Source organism: Myotis davidii, unplaced genomic scaffold (assembly GCF_000327345.1).
Source record: "Myotis davidii unplaced genomic scaffold, ASM32734v1 scaffold592, whole genome shotgun sequence".
In the NCBI taxonomy this organism is placed as follows: domain Eukaryota; kingdom Metazoa; phylum Chordata; class Mammalia; order Chiroptera; family Vespertilionidae; genus Myotis; species Myotis davidii.
Window position 1 is genome coordinate 2,022,746 of NW_006284844.1, and position 9,349 is coordinate 2,032,094.

The 9,349-nt window shown below is 47.6% G+C and overlaps 1 long non-coding RNA gene across 1 annotated transcript in view; it reads left to right on the forward strand.

Annotated features, from left to right (window-relative positions):
* LOC107181743 overlaps positions 1 to 9,027 on the forward strand; it is an 11,629-nt gene extending 2,602 nt beyond the window's left edge. The window contains exon 2 of the long non-coding RNA XR_001512450.1: positions 8,433 to 9,027. This is a non-coding gene — a long non-coding RNA (uncharacterized LOC107181743). The remainder of the gene's footprint in view (positions 1 to 8,432) is intronic.
* Positions 9,028 to 9,349: the final 322 nt, after the last annotated feature.

Here is a 9,349-nt window from a genome sequence, read left to right on the forward strand (position 1 = left end):
CTCCAGCTCCCAGCTCTCTGGGGCCTCTGTTCCGGCGCTCTCCTCTGCGCCTGGGTTTCATGACAAGACTCCTGGTTTCGGGGGAGCCCTGACAGTCCAGTGTCAAGGCCATGGCCCAGGAGAGCATCCTCCTGAGCTGCGTCAGCCATGTGGACAGACCCCGCGGCCAGTGCTGAGGAAGCACGACTGATGGCCCTCCAGCCCCTGCCCCTGACTCCCCGGCCGGTTGTCTCAGCAACACCAGGAGCTGAGTGCGAGTCCCGGCTGCCTGGCTGAGGCCCTGACCTTCACAGGGGCATCGGAGGAAGGTGCCCGGCGCGGATGGGTGCGAGGGGCTCTGGGTGAAAAGGGGTCACTCAGGCCCTCAGTGGAGAGTTCTGTGTCCCCTCCAAAGGACCTTCCCATTGCCTCACTTTATAATAACTGTTTCATTAACAGACAACGCAAAACCAAACATTAAATCACGTTAAAGAGGCCTCCTCCCTCCTGTGTGGAGCCAGCGGGTGAAAAAGCTGCTTCCCCCCGAGCATTTCCCATCTGAACCGGACGTATTTATTCACTGTTCCCGGTACCTCGCTCTCCCCTCTGCCCACACGCGTCTGAGTCAGTTCCGTGTATGAATCGCTGGCAGGTTTAGGAGGCACGTGGCCAGTGGAATATCAGCGGAGAAGCTCCTGCATGTGGTGGGCCCTGACTGGTGCCTCCTCTCCCTGGCCAGCAGGGCGGGTGCACCGCAGGCTCAGAACTGCCGCTCTGCAAGCAGGGACATCAGGCTGAAGCCGTTGAATCTCCATGGGAACAGCAGCGTGTGTACTATTCTGTCAGGGGCGGCATGGAGCTGTTGGTGTGGCCCACCGCCAGCGTGGCAGCTGGATTCTGACGACGACTCATTCTGTGAAGACCACCAGTTCGCCACAGGTTCTGTCACCAGAAGACCAGGCTTTCTGTTGGGACTTAAAGGAGAATTTATCCAGATGTGGAGCCGCAGGGGCCTCAAGGGACCAACTCTGACCTGAAGGGATAGAACCAAGTTGCACATGTTCAAAACTTTGGTATAATTTTCTTTTCTCTGGTTTTACGCAAAAGTTTGTTCCTATTTTTTGTGTGACTTTACCTTTTGTCTGCTTCCCACTTATATCCGGTTTGCTTTAAAATCCAAGTCAGACACTTGGGCTCTTGAAAAAGATGGTATTTGGAGCAACGAAGCAAGAAATCCTAGAATCCAGCGTGGGCAGGGAGGAGTCCCTGTGGTTGAGTTGGTTGCTTGTAATTGGCTAAGAAGCATCTACCACATGTCTCCTTCTCTAGGTGGGACTGATCCGAGCCCCCAAACCCACTGGGTCTAGCCTGGCCCGTGTGGCTCGGTGGTTCTTCAGTTCTTGTGCTCTCAAGTTCTCCCAGGCCAACATTCCATTCCTTCTCGTCCAGACTTCAACATCCTCGCACTATCCTCATTCTCAGCTACTGACCTCACTAGTACTTCCTCATTCATTGAGGACAAACATTGGAGAAATAAGATGAATTCCACAATTTCCCAATACGTCTACCGACCGTTGCCTATCTGTCCTGCCTTCCCTTCCTTTGCTGGGACAGTTCATCTGTCTGTGTCCCAGCTACAGTCCATTCTCCAGTTGTGCGTTAGGTCCCACACCCTCTCACTCAAGGTCAGCGCTTTATCGATACCATCCTCCTCTACACGGTCAGTTTTCCTATGTTCATGGATGTCTTCTCTCAGCGTTCAAATTATTTTTCTCAAAGTACAAGAAAAAAAGCGAATTCTTACTTGAGCCCAATACCTCAAGTGTTGAATTTCTTTCTCTTTAGAGTTAAAATCCCCGAAAGGGGTGTGTATATGTGCTACTTCTGGTTCTATATCTCCCAAAGTCCTCGAACCCTCTTCCACCCAGCTTTTGCTTCTAAAACAATCTCTTCTCTACCATAGATCCGAATAGCACCCACATTTCTGTTTTCAACCTGAATTTTTCTACAGTACTTCGGGCTTGTGGATCCATCTGCCTATTCAACATTTCCATTTGAAATATGAGTACTATTTTCAAATTTAGCCAAAATGTATGACATCTCCTTTCTCACATCTGCTGTATGCATGATGACGATGGAAGGAGAAGGAAATGGTGGGCGACTCGTTCATCAGGTGGGAAGACAATGCTTTGCCTTCCTCCATGCCGCGCCCTCACTTTCTCCCCACCAGGGCCTTTCTGGGCTGCGCAGTCTCTGCCTGGGCCTCTGTAACGGCACTTGGCACATCATTATGTTCAGTTATTGGTGTTCTGTCTTTACGTTCATTCTGGAAGAGCAGGGCCAGGCTCATCTTAGAAGTGCACATCCAAGCACGTGCCAGACACATAGTAGCATCTCCAAGTGTGGCCAGTGGGCGCAAGAGTAAACATCGTTAGCATTCACTCACACACACACACAGAGGCAATGTGGCCTCCTGGAAACATGCCACATGCCTTCAACCAGGCAACCACATGACGGTTCTTCTAGCAAGTCCTTGCCATAACATCTTAGACAGCTCGCTAAATCCTTCTGGGACTACCTTCCATTAGCAATAACACACGCCCTACATCAGAGAACTCCATTGAGGTAGCATGGATGCCATTTCTCTGTGAATGATAAAACAGCTTGAAATTTCATGCTTATAATCAAACATCCCAGAACAAGTGGGAATCAATTTAGTGTCCGGTGATGGAGGCCTCCTTTTCTATAAAAGCATCTCCAGCCTCTTAATCCATCACACTCACCACCATCCAACTATAAGTTGATGACAATCAAATCTACAGCAGATCTCCCGTAAGTTTTCTCTTAAGTTCAGAAGTAGACATGCACTTTCTCACTAACTGGAGCTGTGAAAGTCAGCGTGGCTGAAGTGCAGCCCATTACACCTGTGTTTCAATGCCCTACTGATCAAATGCTTACTGTGCGACCACAGTGACCCAGGCAATCTGCTCTGGGCAGCAGAGGTCCTAGCAGAGGAGTGTCACACCATCTGTGCTTCAGAAGGACCACCAAGTTGATTTGTGGAGGTTGGATTTAAGGGCCAAGTTAAAGGCATGAAGATCAATTCGTTGTCTACTGTGCTAATCAAAGGAAGGGATGACAATCCACATAGTTAAGGAATTCCTAATATAGACTTAGTGTAGTTAAATGCACCTGGGAAACTGAGAACATAAAATATACAGATTTACTATTGCCCAGTTATGTAGGTGAGAAAAAGGGGGGAATCGAAAATCACTTCCAAGATTCTAGCTTGGGTTTCTGATGACCAGTGATACCAGCTTTGACAGAAAATGCAGGAGGAGAAGGTGCTGGTTCAGAGGGAATACCATTAGTGTAATATATGACTCAGCACTTTGGCAGGATGACTTAGGCATGCCCGGAGCATGTGCAAGAATCCCCTGATGTTAGGACTCTGGATCAATGACAGGGCTTTTGCTGGACAGTGTGAATCAGCAAGTCCTTCATTTTGATAAGTGCGGTGGGTATTTCTCTCTAAGTCATCACACGGAAACACCCAAGGGTGAGGGATAACATTGGAGAAGTGACCTTCCCCTCTTGAGTGATGTGTTAAAATGTGTTTAGTGCTCAGTGCCTGGTTTTCATCTTCCTAGTTAATGAAGAAACTTAGCATTAACACTCCCAAAGGGCCTTCTCGACAGCGCTGGTGAGCACGAAAGTAACTGTCCTCCATGAGGCATTGCAAGGAGAACCATCACAGCACATCAACGTGGAAAGTGTGTCATATATTGATTTCTGAGCTACTACTGGCTCTTCATTAACACCCATTGCAGACCCTTAGACTTCCTGCCACTTTCCCAGGAAATGTACTTCAGAGAGGAGCTATGACAGATCTGATGTGACAAGCACTGTTTTGCAATTACTGTGTTTCTCTGACACTAACATCCCCTAATTCAGGCTCACGACATTCTGGTGCATGAAGGACTATTCAGGATTATATTTCAGATGGGAACATCAGACGGATGAGTGAATGGCAGTCCAAGTAAGAGTATTGGCTGCGCAGCCAACAGACTTCAGTCCAAAGCCAGGCTCCAGCCAGGTGCCTCAGGTCTTTCAGCCCCAATTTAATAACTTGTAAAACAAGACTATCAATAGAACAGAAATATTTTAAAAATTAAATAACTATTATTGTCAATTAGTACTTAGTAAATGGCATCGAACAAATTCTGGTCACCTTCCCTTCACACTGCTTATAGTACACTTCCTGATGTCACTTCAAAATGACTGAAAAACAAAAATAGACAAAATAGAAAACTTCTCCTTCTGACAATAACAAAGCAAAGTAAATAAATACAATTGTTAATAATAAAAAGTGTGGAACACACACATACTGCATGTATACATTTTGTTCTCATTGTTTGTTCTAGGTAGGTTCCAGAAAGTTGGCATGGACACTTAACCAGTTAATACTGAACTGCTCCTCTGAGTAAGTGCAGCATTAGTTTCCTTCAAAACTCTGGCCATAATAGTTTTGTAAAAAGAGCAATACATAATCTTGTTTTATGTATGTGTCTGTGTAAATACAACTTATTGAATGGATATTGTTGATTCATTAACACTGAACTCATGTACCTTCCTCTCCTTCTCCCTTCCATGTCATTTATCTTGATTAGAGTTGCCCGTGCGTGCACTCTGTGTGGTCTGGTAGTCTCTTCAATGGCCTGACTCTGTAATTGAGTTCTGGCTGTCAAGACAGTGTGGCATAGGCCAAAGGACAGACACGTTCATAAGTGACGCATAATTAAGAGTCCAGAAACAGACCTGCGTATTAGGTACTTGACTTATAACAACTATAATTCCACAGGGAAAGGGTGTCATTTTAAATAAATGATGCAGAGCCAATTGGTTACTCATATGGAAAAAGAAAAATTGATACATTCCTCATACTAGATGCAAACACAAAGTCCTAGATGGACTGTTAACCCATGGTTGAACGTTAACCAACTAAAGGGCTTTTAGTAGTAACTCAGAATCATATTGTTGTGGTCTTAGGTCATCATATGTCTCAGGGAGAAAATCTATCTCTAAGAAAAGAGTTGCTAAATTGGGCTAAATTAAAATTAAGAATTTCTGTTCATCGAATGGCATCTACCACTGTCCAAATGAGAATGCTACATACAAACTGGAAGGCTTCGGTAACACACAAAAGGAATGCCATCTTCTAGAACACAGAGGAGTTCCTACAAACCAACAGAAAGGACTGGGAATACAATAGAAAAATGAATTCAGATAATTAAACACTTTTCAAAATAGAATATGCAAATGACCAATGCACATGAGAAAAAATGCTCAACCTCACCAGTTATCAGAACAAAACAAATACATAATTGCCACACATTATTAAAATTTTAAAAAGACTGCCAGCAATACTAATGTTGGGAAGGATGTGGAGTGTGTAGAATAATGTTCTCCTGTTGGTAGGAATCACCCTGGAAAGCCATTTTTCAGAATCTAAGCTGAATATTTTAGTATCATATAACTTCAGCATTCATGTGTTTAGGTATATACTAAAGAGAGATAACTATATATGCGCGGCGATGAGAAAATGAGCACAGTAACACTAGTCATGACCAGCTAGAGAGGCCCAAATTCCCATCAACTAGAATAGTGAGTAATAAATGGACTGTCCATGCAGTATCACAGCACACCACACAACAGTACAAATGAGCATAGGATCCTATATAATAAAGAGGTTAATATGCAAATTGGCTGTCAAGTCCTCACACAAGATGGCCGCCCCCATGTGGTCAAAGATGGCTGCCACAAGATGGCTGGCAGGAGAGGGCAGTTGTGGGCATTCAGGCCGGCAGGGGAGGGCAGTTGGGGGACCTCTCCCAGTGCACAGATTTTGTGCACCAGGCCTCTAGTCACGATATACAGCCATAGACAACACCTTTAATGCTGAACACAATGCCCAATACCTACAATCATCAGGGCTCAGTCCATTTGCAGACCCTCGCCCCACTTAGGCATGGACTGTGCATGAGCAGAACCCCTGGGGGGGTCCCATGGATATAAGGGCGGGGCTAGGATATCGGACCTTAGAGTAGGCTTGACTAGGAAACAAAAGGTTTAAGTTCCTTTCAGGAAATTGTAGAAAACTGTCTAGAACCTTAACAAACAAAACAGGTTCTTGTTGAAAGTATTTCTGCAGACAATCCTGTGGCTGTTTGTAACAGGTTTTTATTAATTCCTCTCAATTTAAAATAGACATTTGCATTATTGTGAGAGATTCGCTACTGAATCTGGGTTTGCAGGGCTGTCCCCACAGGGCTGGCCACGTCCTCACAGCCATTGGGGTGTCGGTAAGGAAAGCTCCACTTGCTGTCCACACTCGCACTTAACTTCTCTTGGGTCCGTTTCACGGCATTTCCTTCCAAAAAATAAACATGCCTCAAAATGCTCTTGTGAAGCCGTCTTCTCATTGCATTTGCAATATTCACTGCTTTTGATGGCTATTGAAAGTTTAAAAAGAAAATTAAAAGCATTAATTTTTAAAGCGTGAAACTGCATAAGAATGAAAATCAATAAAATTCAAGTCACAAATTCCTACAGTGTTTCTGCCACCTCCCCCCACCCCTGGTGGATATTGGGCCCCCTTCTCGGCCGGTGACTCTCACTTTCCTGGAGAAATAATTCATGCAGAGGTAGACCCTTCGCCACCAGCTCCTGCTCTGTAATAAATAACACTTACAGCTAGAAAGGAGCCTAGATTTTCCTTGAGTGGAAAATCAGGAAGGTCTGGGTTATGACATCTACACACACAGTGCAGGCCGGGGGTGGGAGTGGTGGGGTGGCGGTGGGGGCAGCTCCATGCTGCAGCGGCATGAGGAAGGGCTGGTGGAAAGGAAGCTCGGGCGCCTGTTAGGGGCAGTGTGATAGCGACGCCCATCCCCGCGAAGCTTCTCCATGTTCCCTGCTCCCTTCCATCTGGCTGAGCTGTAAACGCTGAAAGGAAAATGTCCGTGCGGTTCCAGAGCCAGAGCCTGAGGAAGTGTCGCCATGGAGACAATGTCCTGCGGGGGGACAAGACGTAAGAAGTGGCCGGGCACAGTCGCCTGCCCTGACCGCAGGCCTGGGGGGAGGGGGCCGCCCTGCCCTCACCGGCGCCCAGCCCGTGCAGCCCGTGGGCCTGCTCTCCATCCCCCCGCAGATCAGAGTCCGTTATGTTTCACTGTTTAAAGAGAACACATAACGACAGAGTGCGATGCGTCAGACCAGTCTGGTTCCCCAGCCTGCAATGCAGTCACGCTGGGGAGTCTGCCTATTGGCATCATTTGGTTAAAATGCTGTTCAAGTTAAATGGCGACATAGGCCTGCTTATCTCTTTTTAAAGAATGTCTTTCTGAGAAGGTGTGTGGAAGCCCTAAGCTTTAAAGTAAAAAACAGGACATTTCCTCAGGTTTGGGAAGCGTATTACAATTGTAGTCGCCGTGCCCACCCAGCTCGGGCATCAGGAAGGGTGGGTGGGAGCCTGGCCAGAGGTGCTCAGTGGGTCGGAGCTCAGTCCTGTCACTGAAAGCTGCCAGTTGGATTCCCCATCAGGGCACATGCCAGGGGCTGCAGGAGGCAGCTGACCAATGATTCTCTCTCATCACTGATGTTTCTCTCTCTCCTTTCCTCTCTGAAATCAATAAAAATATATTTTTTTAAAAAAACTGAGCTGTGGGCTGTTACCCCCATTGCATAAACAGCCTGTCCTGGGGACTCAGTGATAATAACACACACCCCGCCCCCTGTGCTGGGATCTGGGTCCGGGGGCGCACACCCCACAGGCAATCAGGTGTGGATGCTGGGACCCTGGCTCAGGGCTCTGAGTCCCCATCAATCAAGTGTAATTAGTTACCATCATCATTCGTTCTTGTGCAACAGCAAATGCATCCCATGGGCGGGGGGTGGCGGGGTGGTGACAGTTTATGTAAACAGGAGGCTAGAGCGCCTGGTGCTGCCCTTGTGCTGGGGCCATGGAGTCAGGCCTGTGACTCAGGTGAGTGCTTTCCCCGCTTCTCTGCTGAGGGGCTGGCGGGCTGGGACCCAGGCCGCTGAGATGAGCGGGAGGCGGGCCCTCCAGGGCCTGGCAGCGTGACCAGGGGCTGCTGGTGCTGTGCCCTGGGGCCCTGGGAGAGCAGGAGGCAGAGGACTATAGGGACCAAGCCCAAGTGGGCACCGTTCCCAGGGCAGAGGCCCCAGGCGGCTGCGAGAGAGGACGTGGAAGGAGGTCGGAGGGGAAACTGCCTCTGGGACGAACCCCCGACTCGCACCTTCACTGACGTTGTGACGGGTCTACTGGCTGAACTGTTTGCAGAGCACGAGGTTCCCCTGGGCACGGACAGCGCGGCCTACGGACATAATAAAGAGGCATTTTTATGGAGACCTGGCATCTGTCGTCATTACAGCCTCCATGAGCCCACTGCTTCCGTCTGCACAGAGCAGTCCCACCATCACCGTCACAGCCGAGCACAGAGCAGTCCCGGGACCCGGGGGGAGGCCGACCACTGCTCTTCCCGACCTAACGCTGCAGCCACGGGGGCCCCGGGTGCGAAGCAGCTGACATTCACTCACTGAGCTGGGACTGAGCTGAGCTCTTAAAATGTCAAGCTCTGTCTCGTCACTGAATATTTTACACCAAAGCTTCCTAATTAGGGATATGCTTTATGTAAAAAATCGCTTGCCTAGAAATGATCAAAACAATTAGAAGCAAAACCCTGCTAATTTTTATTTACTGCCACATAAATATAATATTTAAGGTGAAAATATGGAATTGTTTTCCTTGGGGTCAGTTCATGTTGTCTGGATGCCCGTGAAGAACTTAAAAGCATTTTATGGCTGTTAATGGAACTTGGTAAAAAGTGTTGATTAAAGGCGAGCATGGGGAATTCCTTATGTATGACACATCTCCATAACATATGATGAAACGCATTTTGTATTAATTTATTACGGAAAAGGTAGTCAAAATTAATCAAACATTATAAAGTGAGTTCCCTTAATCTATGCAGTGGTACGATTTTGTTTTATGTGGCATTTTTCATGCAAATGGTATAAATAGCCTCAGAGAGTTAAACAAAGCCATAGACCAGAATGACAAAGCGTCGGTGGGAGAAATATGAACGAGGAGAAGAAAGAGAGGAGAGATCCATTATCAAATGAGCGAGGGCGGCCGCGAGTGTTATTTAAAGTCTTGCAGGAACACATCGCTGTTTCCAGGAAGACATTTACATGGGCTCCGAGGACATTTCCCGGGCAGCAGCGCCGGGCCATCCATCACCTGCTGAGAAGAGCGGGGATGCCGGGCCGAGGGCACACGGGAGAGCAG